Consider the following 14,233-nt stretch of genomic DNA (forward strand, 5'->3'; position numbering starts at 1 on the left):
AGATATGTTCTTGATACTAAAGATTCAGATGTATGAGATGTATCCTTGATACTAAATGTTCTGGTGTATGAGATATATCCTTGATACTAAAGATTCTGGTGTATGAGATATGTCCTTGATACTAAAGACTCTGGTGTATGAGATGTGTTCTTGATACTAAAGATTCAGATGTATGAGATATGTCATTGATACTAAAGATTCTGGTGTATGAGATATGTCCTTGATACTAAAGATTCGGATGTATGAGATATGTCCTTATTACTAAAGATTTGGATGTATGAGATATGTCCTTGATATTAAAGATTCGGATGTATGAGATATGTCCTTGATTCTAAAGATTCGGATGTATGAGATATGTCCTTGATACTAAACATTCGGATGTATGAGATATGTCCTTGATACTAAACATTCGGATGTATGAGATATGTCCTTGATACTAAACATTCGGATGTATGAGATATGTCCTTGATACTAAACATTCGGATGTATGAGATGTGTCCTTGATACTAAAGATTCGAATGTATGAGATATGTCCTTGTTACTAAACATTCGGATGTATGAGATATGTCCTTGATACTAAACATTCGGATGTATGAGATATGTCCTTGATATTAAAGATTCGGATGTATGAGATATGTCCTTGATTCTAAAGATTCGAATGTATGAGATATGTCCTTGTTACTAAAGATTCGGATGTATGAGATATGTCCTTATTACTAAAGATTCGGATGTATGAGATATGTCCTTGATATTAAAGATTCGGATGTATGAGATATGTCCTTGTTACTAAACATTCGGATGTATGAGATATGTCCTTGATACTAAACATTCGGATGTATGAGATATGTCCTTGATACTAAACATTCGGATGTATGAGATATGTCCTTGATACTAAACATTCGGATGTATGAGATATGTCCTTGATACTAAAGATTCTGGTGTATGATACATGTCCTTGTTACTAAAGATTTGGATGTATGAGATATGTCCTTGATACTAAAGACTCTGGTGTATGAGATATGTCCTCCATACTCAAGATTCTGGTGTTTGAGATATGTTCTTGATACTAAAGATTCTGGTGTATGAGATATGTCCTTGATGCTAAAGATTCTGGTGTATGAGATATGTCCTTGATGCTAAAGATTCTGGTGTATGCGATATGTCCTTGATACTAAAGATTCTGGTGTATGAGATATGTCCTTGATACTAAAGATTTGGATGCATGAGATATGTCCTTGTTACGAAAGATTCGGATGTATGAGATATGTCGTTGATACTAAAGACTCGGATATATGAGATGTGTCCTTGATTCTAAAGATTCTGATGTATGAGATATGTCCTTGTTACTAAAGACTTCAATGTATGAGATATGTCCTTGTTACTAAAGACTTCAATGTATGAGATATGTCCTTGATACTAAAGATTCGGATGTATGAGATATGTTCTTGTTACTAAAGATTCGGATGTATGAGATGTATCATTGATACTAAATACTATATCTTGGTTTCAAATAAAACTGACTATAAGCCTATTTTCTTTTGTACCCTCCCAACCTCACAGAGACTAACAAACCTGTGACAAAACACCATTCTGACTGCTAACGGTGATCATATTTTATATAGTGCACCAACCAGTTTTGGACTGGGGTGCTGAGGAACCACAAGTGTCACTGATTGTGGAGGACCACTGTTCATGCAATATTACCTGACACTTGTTCACAAATTTGCCTATATTTCTATATAATCATAACGTGGGTAGTTTCTTAAATGAATGATGTTTGTAGATGTTGCATTAAGTGTACTGTGCCAAACTCTGCTCCTGTAAGGGGTTGATGGTGGCCTACTCCAACATAGGGGCCTACCAGGGGATTCACCTCCTCCCCGGTGGGCTAGTCCAAGCCTGGCTCTATTGTCATGCATTTAATGGTCAATGATATATGGAATAAAATGCTTGATCTAAGCCTCGTGTCCAGCCCCATTTCATCACAAAGACCCCAGAAGAGCAATTCTTTCTTATCAATTAATTTCATATGAAATATCAAATATTATAGTGTCCAACAGTAATAAATATAATCCCCTTAAGGTGATTGCTTAGTAAAGGTGTCCCTGTCCTTTTGTAATATTACATTTTCCTCTGTGATCAGAAATCGTCTAATGTGCTGTTGAATAATAGGGGCCTTGATAGAAAGGGCACAAATACTTTTTGATGTCTCTCTTTGGAAAAAAACTGATTAGGTAAAATGGATTTTCAAGATGAAACTACTTGAAAGCATAAAGAAAAAGCCCCGAACCTCCAGGATTTCCACACTGATTATAGATACTGAGTGACTGGGAGATGAATATATATTAAATGTACCTGTGTTGTGTTTGTGGGATCTGCATTCAAATCCTAATTTCCCGTACTGATACATAGAGTCATCTCTACAATGAATCTGTCATTCCACGGAGGTGATTTATATCTTATCTATGCAGTCAGTATATGTCTTCTACACAAGGAACACAATGACTGTACATGCTTGAGTTGCCTGCAAAACGTTTGCAGTGAATTACATTGCTAGTCGTACCACGACGCTCTGCAATCAATACCGAATTCATGCTCTTTCGTTTGTTACACCGCGCTAAATAAATGGCTGTATGGAGGCTGCATCAGAACAAAGCCTGAACTGCACGTTTTTATTGTATCACGTCGTTATAAAGAACAATCTAGGAAACGGGGAGAGGCGCGAGAGGAGAGGAGCAGATGCCTCTATTAACTAGATGTATCACCACATCTGCTTTGGAGACCTTTATTTGGTAGATTCTAGACCAACATTATAATTTTTATCATTTTTAAAATACCTTCATTTTTTGGATGTGAATAAAATTGTCATTTTTATATTTAAACAATATTGAGCTATGCATTTTTTATAACCATTTTATGTCTATAGCTTAAGTTTGTGAACATTAGATTGTGCCGTCAATGATAAAAAAAACAATGAAGAGGTTCACCTTTTTAGAGGAAATGGAATCAATCCTGCAGTGATTGCTCAGATAGCAAATCATTAATATGCACAATTATCACATTCTGTGGGCTTGATACACAGATACCGATCACACTCTTTTTTTATTTTGCCAACGTAAAGATATTGTGAAGTGTGTTTGTATGTTAAAAGTACCCAATGACCCAGTTTATCACCCCCAGCAGTTATATGGAGGTTGCTAGATGTTTACTGGCATATATACGGTAGATTTTAATGGGTTGGTCAGCAATGCAACCAGTGATTGGGAGGGGGGAAGGGAATGTGAATTAAAATGAACCTTTGTTATAAATTGTTAGGTAAAATATTTAGTATCAGATTTTAAATGAAATTACCATACATCATAAAGATGTATATTGGACCACAGTGTGTGACTGGTTATGTTATAAGCACCACTGTGATCCACTAGATCCCAAGTGATTAGAACTCAGAGTAAATTAAGTGAGATGGAGTCCCAACCACTGACCCTAGAATTAGGAGCTGGATTCCAATTTCACTATCAGGCACTCTAATTGTTGTAAGAATTTTTTGATGTTAAACACCATTTGTATTATACTATCACACCATGTGGCTTAATCCCTATAGGATGGTATAGGCTTCAGCTGACTTATGGCACTGTATTCTAAGGCTTATTAGCTACTGTCTTGGCAAAGGTGATCTTCAGAGTCATCTCGCAGTTACTGACCTGGATGGTATTCTGACCAGATTTCTGTTGGGTTCCTGCCCTGACCTCCTGCTAGAATAAAGTCTTGAGTGAACTCCACCCACCCTAACCTTCTACATGACTATCATATGGTAAGAACGCTGCTTGCCCTGACCTTCTACATTACTAGCATATGGTAAGAACTCTACTTGCCCTGATCTTCTATGACTATCATATGGTAAGAACTCTACTTGTCCTGACCTTCTACATGACTATCATATGATAAGAACTCTACTTGCCCTGACCTTCTACATGACTATCATATGGTAAGAACTCTACTTGCCCTGACCTACTACATGACCATCATATGGTAAGTAGTGTTGAGCATTCCGATACCGCAAGTATCGGGTATCGGCCGATATTTGCGGTATCGGAATTCCGATACCGAGTTCCGATATTTTTGCGATATCGGGAATCGGGATCGGAATGCATATTCATGTGTAAAATAAAGAATAAAAATAAAGAATAGGGATATACTCACCCTCTGACGCGCCCTGGTAGTAACCACTGCAACCGGCAGCCTCCTTCCTAAGAATGAGCGAGTGAAGGACCTGCGATGACGTCGCGGTCTTGTGATTGGTCGCGTGAGCGGTCACATGAGCGGTCACGCGACCAATCACAAGCCGCCACGTCATCGAAGGTCCTTCACTCGCTCATTCTTAGGAACGGAGGCTGCCGGTTGCAGCGGTTACTACCAGGGCGCGTCAGAGGGTGAGTATATCCCTATTTTTTATTTTTATTCTTTATTTTACACATGAATATGGATCCCAGGGCCTGAAGGAGAGTTTCCTCTCCTTCAGACCCTGGGAACCATCCAGGATCACTTCCGACATTTGTGTCCCATTGACTTGTATTGGTATCGGTATCGGCGATATCCGATATTTTTCGGATATCGGCCGATACAATCCGATTCCGATACTTTCAAATATCGGAAGGTATCGCTCAACACTAATGGTAAGAACTCCACTTGCCCTGACCTTCTACATCACTATCATATGGTAAGAACTCTACTTGCTCTGACCTACTACATGACCATCATATGGTATGAACTCTACTTGCCCTGATCTTTTACATGACTATCTTATGGTAAGAACTCTACTTGCCCTAATCTTCTACATGACTATCAGATGGTAATAACTCTACTTGCCCTCGCCCTGACTTGTCTGACTATGCATTTCAGATCTTGTATGTCGGAGTCCATCGTCTCTTGCAGTTTACTAAAAGTTTGCGTCCTGGGAATCACTACAGAAAAGTCAATCCTGATAAGAAAAAATTTAAGAGTGAATTGTAGGGGATCCAATCCTGGGTTTACCCTGAGATAAATCCTTTGTCCCAGGCTAAACTGCGTCCATTGGTCGATACATACGGCAGACGAATCAATGATATTTTTACACAAAATGTTTGTTTAATTCAATGGTTCATTCATGGTTCATCTTAATGTATCCATCTATCTTGCTGTCCTCCTACATGTCCATCTAGAAAAATAATGTTCTACAAGGCGTCAATCCTTACAATAAACGCAACCTAAATCATACTGAGAATATTTATGTGTAACTATAATAACATTGAAGGAACTCATTCATGGATCCACAGCATAGACAACAGGTAAATGATATCTACGTGCAACAGCTACAACTTCAGGGAGAAGAAATGCAAAGCACATTGCCAAACAGAATGAAGACTTCACAATCGAAACATAATGCTTTTAGTAGAATATGAAAGAATTTATTATTCACAATACAGTCTAGCGAGATATCGGGAAGATTTATGGCACTAATCTTCGGAAACATGCAGCTGGTGGCTGGGCGCTTTCCCACACATGCTACAGGCGGCCAAAACAAAACTCTGTGCACAAAAGGCTAATACATGATGTTTCCCAAGCCATTCACTTTTATGGGGTCTCTAATGATGAACATCAATAGCGGCATGCTGGTCCCTGCACTACATAATTACTAATTCTGTGCTACTACCTATGAGCAGGAGAACATTGGAAAAGCCGACGTGTGCCGTCCCCGTACAGCGAGGGCTGAGTCTTAGCAGACACACTGTTGGCTTGTTGGCCGACATCCACACAGTCTTAAAACCAGATTTTCCTGCTGTCATGTGTAAAGTAAAGCTTGGAACCCTCCGAGGAATCAAACACATTGACGATGCCATTGTTATTATGGCACTGCCATAAAAAGAGAGAAGCAATTACAGTATGTACAGATTCATTGGATATTTAAAGGGAATCTAGCACCAGCATTTTGCTATCTCGCCCGAGGGCAACATGAGGTAAGGACAAAGACCCTGATTCTAGGCATGTGACACCTACTAACCTGCATACTGTCATTTTGTGATAAGATCACAGTTTTACCTATTGCAGATCTACCAGATCTCTGAGTCCTGAACTCAATATAACTGTGCCCAAACCACTTATTGACACTGGTTAGGTTAGGGGCCGCCATTTCAATTTTTTCAACTTAGGCCCCCTTCACTAATCCGTATAAGGCCTCTTTCACATGTCAGTGTTTTCAGTACGTGTGGTGACAGTTTTGCACACGTACTTTAGACACTGACACACGTAGCCCCATTCAAATGAATGGGTCTGTGCACATATCTGTGTTTTTTCAGGGACCGTGTGTCCGAGTGACCCACATGTCGACATGTCCATTTTTGTGCAGCTGCACGAATCACACGTACCCATACAAGTCAATGGGTCCGTGTAAACATGTACCACACACGGATGCCGTCCATGTACAGCATCAGTACCACACAGACGGCCGCCGGGGAAGAAGCACTACAGTAAGCGCTGTTCCCCGGCGGGAGGTGCTGAAGATGCTCTCATCATTCTCCTCTGCGATTGGCGCGAGCAGAAGAGAATGATGAGAGTTATATTAAAGTCATAATGATGACAGCAGGTGGGGGCTATGTTTGTAGCAGGTGTTTCTCAGGGCTCACATCAAGCAGCGCTAGGCCTTAGTTTACTGACATTGCTGATGGACTGAGTCTTCGAATCGATTTGCACTTGCTCTAATAATCATGATTACTTCATCCATTTGCAGATAGATGGTTAATAGCAGTTTGCAAGTGAAAGAAAGCTGTAAAGTGTCAGAATCTGAGCAAAAGCAATTCTTTTCAGAGACCAATATCGGAGTTGTGTGACATAAGTCTCTAGAACCCGCCATTATGGGCGCATCCATTTACATACTAATCATTCAATACGAAATGAAACGTTCGCTCATACATATTTATCTGGTGAAAAATACATCACCATATGTTAAATTGCTTTTTGCTCTTTATAAAGATTGATGATGATTTTGGGGGATTTGAGTCTTATTGAGTAACTATGACATTTGTTGTCAGCATAAAACACAGAACAGCCCGACAATACGTATCGAGCAGCTCCGGGATCTGCGGTCCATATGTCTGTTTATGCTGAGACTCTGCAGTGTAAATGGTTTCATGAAAACACTTCTACATCAGCCAACTGATTACTTATTGCATTGTGATGTGCATCTTGTATGGCGCGTGGCCGCCAGGAAGAGCCAACCAAGAATGGTGGAACTAATCAGATTACTGCTATTATTTACTAATCTGCTCTCAGAAAAAAATACAAGCATTAGATTGGTTGCTACGGCAACAGATCCACTTTTTGTCTTCAAATCAGGTTGGCTACTATGGCAACAGCTCCATTTTTTTGTCTACAAATCAAGTTGGCTACTATGGTAACAACTCCACATTTTGTCTTCAAATCATCTTGGCTGCTATGGCCACTGGCAGATTATTATAATGGTCCTTTCTGGGGTTTTTTAGTGAAAGACAGGGGCGTAACTACCGCGGTCACAGGGGTCGCAATTGCGACGGGGCCCCGCAGTGCTTAGGGGCCCACCCAGTCCAGCAGACTGGGCGGGCTCCTAAGAACTCTAAGCTACAAAATGGGCCGCCGGCCCTTTAAATAATTCTTCCTTACAGGCCCTGCTGCGCGTGCACTCGCGATCACGGGTGGGACTGCACTTGACCCGCAGCAGAGCCCCTCCACCGCAGAGAGCCGCACACCACTACTATAGCTGCCACTGCTCTGTGCGCACAGGACCTGTGATGAGGTCACAGGACGGGAGGAGTTGGAGTCACATGATCAAGGGCTTCCGTGTAGTGCAGGACAGTAGTGCAGTGCTGTTTGTCATCATGCTGCAGGAGGGTAAGCTTTTGTGTGAGGTCAGGAGGGGTTTGGGTGGATGTAGCAGAGCAGTGTGTGTATGAGGTGTACAGAGCGGAGCCGTGTGTGTATGAGGTGTACGGAGCGGAGCCGGGTGTGCATGAGGTGTACGGAGCAGAGCTGGGTGTGCATGAGGTGTACGGAGCAGAGCCGGGTGTGTATGAGGTGTACGGAGCGGAGCCGGGTGTGTATGAGGTGTACGGAGCGGAGCCGGGTGTGTACGAGGTGTACGGAGCGGAGCCGGGTGTGTACGAGGTGTACGGAGCGGAGCCGGGTGTGTATGATGTGTACGGAGCGGAGCCGGGTGTGTATGAGGTGTACGGAGCGGAGCAGGGTGTGCATGAGGTGTACGGAGCGGAGCCGGGTGTGCATGAGGTGTACGGAGCGGAGCCGGGTGTGTACGAGGTGTACGGAGCGGAGCCGGGTGTGTACGAGGTGTACGGAGCGGAGCCGGGTGTGTACGAGGTGTACGGAGCGGAGCCGGGTGTGTACGAGGTGTACGGAGCGGAGCCGGGTGTGTACGAGGTGTACGGAGCGGGGCCGGGTGTGTACGGAGCGGAGCCGGGTGTGTACGAGGTGTACGGAGCGGAGCCGGGTGTGTACGAGGTGTACGGAGCGGAGCCGGGTGTGTACGAGGTGTACGGAGCGGAGCCGGGTGTGTACGAGGTGTACGGAGCGGAGCCGGGTGTGTACGAGGTGTACGGAGCGGAGCCGTGTGTGTACGAGGTGTACGGAGCGGAGCCGTGTGTGTACGAGGTGTACGGAGCGGAGCCGTGTGTGTACGAGGTGTACGGAGCGGAGCCGTGTGTGTACGAGGTGTACGGAGCGGAGCCGTGTGTGTACGAGGTGTACGGAGCGGAGCCGTGTGTGTACGAGGTGTACGGAGCGGAGCCGTGTGTGTACGAGGTGTACGGAGCGGAGTCGGGGGTGTACGGAGCGGAGTCGGGTGTGTACGAGGTGTCGCATCTCTGCTTCAGGAAAATGGCCGCCGCGATCTCCATCTGGACACGCGCGGCATCCTGCGGCCATTTTCCTGAAGCCGCGGCCAGCAGAGCGCCGCTTCTGCGCACGCGCGGCCAAAGGAAGATGGCCGCCCCACCGATCACCAATGAAATGTCGCACATCACGCTATTTTCACTCCCCTGTGCAGTGGATTCGGGACCTTGGGCATGCGCACACCACTACGCCACCAACGGAAAACTAAGCAAGATCTGGGGGAAGACACCACGCCCATCTGACCAGACCAGCCTGATTGACAGGCGAAAACGACTACTTTGGTAACGTATTTCGGCAGCATAGGTGGGGAATCGGGGTCCACAAAATACACTATTGCAATGCACAGCTCAGGCCCTATTTAACAGTATTTTTATCTCATACGGAAAAAACGGGGTGACAGGTTCCCTTTAAGAGAAAGCCAAAATAACCCCGGGACAGAAGGCGAGAGCAGGGGGGAGGTGCGGGACAGAGCCGCTTTAGGCTAGTTTCACACTAGCGTTAACTGCAATACGTCGCAAATGCGTCGTTTTGCCGAAAATACGCATCCAGCAAAAGTTCTTGCTGGATACGTTTTTTCGTCATAGACTAACATTAGCGACGCATTTGCGACGCATTGCCAAACGTCGCGTCCGTTTTGCGACGCTTGGGCGTGTGGTAGCGGACCGTCGGGAGAAAAAAACCTTACATGTAACGTTTTTTGCTCCCGACGGTCCACTTTTTCCGACCGCGCATGCGCGGCCGGAACTCCGCCCCCACCTCCCCGCACTTCCCCGCACCTCACAATGGGGCAGCGGATGCGTGGGAAAAATGCATCCGCTGCCCCCGTTGTGCGGCGGAGACCACACTAGCGTCGGGAACGTCGGCCCGACGCACAGCGATGGGTTGTTCCCGACGCTAGTGTGAAACTAGCCTTAGTCGTTAGTGTGAAACTAGCCTTAGTCAGGAGAAGCTGAGGAGCTGCAGCCGGTTTACATCAGCCACCCCTGTACCAGAGAGGAGATTGTGAGTTGTGTATATGAGCTGGTATCTCTGGTGTGTGTGTGTGTGTGTGTGTGTGTGTGTGTATCTGTAGTGTGTGTGTGGTATCTGTAGTGTGTGTGTGATAACTGTAGTATGTGTGTGATATCTGTAGTATGATGTGTGTGTGTGTGTGTGTGATATCTGTAGTGTGTATGTGTGTGTGTGATATCTGTAGTGTGTGTATGTATGTGTGTGTGTGTGTGTGTGTGTGTGTGTGTGTGTTATCTGTAGTGTGTGTGTGTGTGATATCTGTAGTATGATGTGTGTGTGTGTGATATCTGTAGTATGTCTGTGTGTGTGTGTGTGATATCTGTAGTGTGTGTGTGTGTGATACCTGTAGTATGTGTGTGATATCTGTAATATGATGTGTGTGTGATATCTGTAGTGTGTGTAATAACTGATGTGTGTGTGTGTGTGTGTGTGTGTGATATCTGTAGTATGGTGTGTGTGTGATATCTGTAGTGTGTGTGTGATATCTGTAGTATGTGTGTGTGAGGCAGCGGCGTAACTACTACGGTCGCAGCTGCAAGCGGCTCTGGCAGGTCAGGGGGCCGTGAGTCCCCTTGAGCCTGTCTCCCTTATGCTTGTGTCCCCATGTGCCAGTCTCCCTTGCCCATTAGTCCCTGTGTGTCCCCATGTGCCTGTCTCCCTTGTCCCCTTATGCTTGTGTCCCTTGTCCCCGTGTGCCAGTCTCCCTTGCCCATTAGTTCCTGTGTGTCCCCATGTGCCTGTCTCCTATGTCCCCTTGTGCTTGTGTCAGTCTCCTTTGTCCCCTTGTGCTTGTGTCAGTCTCCTTTGCCCACTAGTCCCTGTGTGTCAGTCTCCCTTTCCCACTTGTCCCTGTGTGTCCCCTTGTGCTTGTATCCCTTGTCCCCTTGTGTCAGTCTCTTGCTCACTAGTCCCTATGTGTCCCCTTGTGCCTGTCTCCCTTGTCCCCTTGTGCTTGTCCCTTGTCCCCGTGTGTCAGTCTCCATTGCCCACTAGTCCCCTTGTATCAGTCTCCCTTGCCCACTATTCCCCGTGTGTCAGTCTCCCTTGCCCACTAGTCCGTGTCCCCGTGTGCCAGTCTCTCTTGTCCACTAGTCCCCGTGTGCCCTTTGTGTCAGTCTCCCTTGCCCACTTGTGTCAGTCTCCCTTGCCCACTAGACCCCTTGTATCCTTCTCCCCTGCCTCCTAGCCCCCATGTGTCCCCTAGTGCCTGTCTTCCTTGCCCCCTTGTTCCCTCTCCTCTGCCCCCTCGTCACCATTTGCTCGTGTCTTTGTCACTGCCCCTGTATGGAGGGGCTGCATTATACTATGAGGGGGGCTGCATTGTATTCTATGGGGCTTACATTGAATTTTATGGCGGGGGGGGCCCCATTTGGAAGTTCGCACCGGGGCCCATAACTTTGTAGTTACGCCACTGGTGAAAGATGTACCTTACCTTTGAAATGAATTAAGCTCCATGCCCCTATTTTATGAGCTGCTTAAATGGGGTGTCACCAGACAGACCACCGTAAAGGACCACTTTAGTAGTTTTGTGGTATTGTTCCTTCTGTTAGAAATCAGTAGTGTTAAAGTACTTTCCATTCGCTGTCTTCTGCCGTTTTCAGCGCTCTTCCCTTTTTCTCCTTCATCATGTTGTGACCACTGACCGACCATCTTCTGTATGGACCAGAAGTCACTAATGTAAGTGTATGAGACTCCGAACAAGGCTCTCATAGACCTACATTAAGAAAGCAAGTAACAGTCCTTGGTGTGAGCCGGCGTGTAAGAGCTGCAGTTGCATGATGCAGGGGATGAACCGGAGCAGCGCTGGAAACGGCAGAAGACAGCGATGTGTAAGTAAGTATTCTAAAACACACACTACAAATACATTACTGACTGCTAACAGAGGAGTCAATTAAAGAAAAAAAGCCAGGGGTGTCCTTTAAAGGAATTGTTTTGGTGAGCCAGCCCCCTTCTCTTTCTCTGCATCAGCTATAACTGAGATGACCTTTCTCCTTCTATATATTTTATGGCACATGATGAAAGATACTGTCTGCATCAACCAAGTGTTGGAATGTACAAAGACGCAGATCAGGAATACAGTCAGGGAGTTCTCCTGATACATCTCTTAGGGCTAGGTCACATGACCGTATAAATCGAATGAGTGTAATCCTATAAAAAAGTGATTGAGGGCTCAGCTGTGACCTGCACACATTGGAGATGATGCAGAACCTGCTGGGATTCTCCCTGAGCGCTGCTACAACAAGTTCTTCCTCCAGTACAACCTGCTGCACGGTGTGAACAGAATCTTGATTGTGTGAAGATTCTGATCAGTAAGATCCTGGGGATTGGGATCATCGTCGGCTCCATCCTGGGTGATTCCTGGACTAGAGGCCCAGGATAAGGTCCAACACATTCAGAAGTAGAAGTCCACATCATAGGCTACAAAGATGACTCCCATCAACAGAAACTCAGTACGAAAATACAATATCTTTATTGAGACATTCAACAAACGCATAAAAACATATTAAAAGAAGACGTCAAGCAGAGAAAAATCATCAGTGAAGGTGTAACAGGGGCCAGGGAGGTAGTCGTGGCTGAGGGTGATAGTAATAGCACACCCTGGCTCTCCGTCACATAAACACATTGTCCATTCTGTTGTGCACTTGGTGATTCACTTACTTGCACGTCAGACTCCACTCCGGTCTGCTGGGGCTTTCTTCCTTTGAATATCACGCAATGACAGTCAGAGTCCATATTCAGTTCCAACAAAACAGCTTTACTCAGTTCTTTACACAGTGTGTCCAGTTTTGTCACAAAGGCAGCACAAGATTCTCCACAGAGTATAACTTTTCCTTTTCCTGTGCTGTCCCTCACTCCTCCAGGAATATCACAGGGTCGTACCGTGGCCTTCAGTACCCCAGCTTCATGACTGGCCAGTCCAACCCACTTCAGGAATCACCTGTCCGTTTCACCCCAGACATTTGGGATCGCTCCCCCGAAGTTAGCCACTACCATCCTGATACTGCCCTGCATTCCGCCACTACCAAGTGACTGTAAGCCCATAGGCCCTGGACGGATGGGCTCCTTGGTTGTACGTTACGGGACTTGACTGACTCATCCACGTGCCCAACCCCAACTAACTCAACTCAGGAAGCTCCCTCTTACTTACTCTCCTAACTAAATCCTATTGGTAAACTTGTTCCTGTCTTACTCTATTGTGTACTATTGTGCTCCCTCTAGTGAACTAAGTCTAAATTCTACACTTTCCCTATATCCACATAATACAAGGAATATATGTACATTACATTAGACATTATATAATATGTATATATACAGGACATAACGCCACATAACTTTACCACAAGAAATATACCAGTCCTTCAGGGACGTATGCAAGGAATGTGGGGCAGGAACCAGTCTTTGTACCCCCTTACAAAGGTGCAGCAGATCGTGAAGTTCTTGCGCTCCAGGACGGCGGAGGGGCTCAGCTTCAAGTCGGTCCTCCTGGAGTTGTTGGCACTGTCGGGCACCATGGTGTATAGCATCACCCACGAGTTTCCCTTCAGCTCCTGGGGTGAAGTTCTCTTCCTGATGATACAGACACTGATCATCAGGTTCCTGATCCAGCATCTCGGAGGCCGCACAGCACTGGGTGTTCTGTTCCTGGGTGTGTACTTCGCTCTGGTGGGGATCCTGCTGTCTCCAGTCATCCCCATGGCTGTGATTACCACGCTGTAGACAACCAACATGCCGGCTGTGATCGTCAGCAGGCTCATACAAGCAGTGACAAACTACAGGAACGGTCACACGGGGAAGCTGTTGGCAGCGACGGTGGCTCTGCTATTCTTGGGGTCCCTGGCTGTCTCTCACATACATCGTGTCTTCTGCATGTAATGGACTGATATTCTCTCACCTTCTTTACTACTGGAACATCTGCTCTGTGGCTGACAAAAAGAAAAAGTAGAGAAAGTTAAGCGTCTACTATGACCATTTCCAATCTCTGTGTCCATCCTCTCGCCACCCGAGGCTCCTACAATTGCCCGCGGCTCCTGCACTTGCCCGCGGCTCCTGCAATTGCCCGCGGCTCCTGCACTTGCTCCATCATTCCAATGAAGTCTCTTTACTTAAAAAAAGGAATTGCGTTCGGACTATTGTTGTTCAATGAGGCAGTGCAGACGAGCGTATTTTTTCTCTCGTCTGTAGTCGGCATGAAAAAAAATTCTAGCATGCTGTTATTTGTCTATCGAAATCGGAAGGGAGCAAGAACAAAATCGGATGCCATACAGAGCCACAGCATAGCCTCAGATTTTTATGGATACATTACAGTTCT

General features: G+C 45.5%; 1 pseudogene; it reads left to right on the forward strand.

The window, feature by feature from the left end:
- The first annotated feature begins 5,988 nt into the window (after positions 1-5,988).
- Positions 5,989-13,867, forward strand: LOC143786236 (mannose-P-dolichol utilization defect 1 protein-like; annotated as a pseudogene).
- The last annotated feature ends 366 nt before the right edge of the window (positions 13,868-14,233 follow it).

The sequence above is a fragment of the Ranitomeya variabilis genome, chromosome 7 (genome assembly GCF_051348905.1).
Source record: "Ranitomeya variabilis isolate aRanVar5 chromosome 7, aRanVar5.hap1, whole genome shotgun sequence".
In the NCBI taxonomy this organism is placed as follows: Eukaryota; Metazoa; Chordata; class Amphibia; order Anura; family Dendrobatidae; genus Ranitomeya; species Ranitomeya variabilis.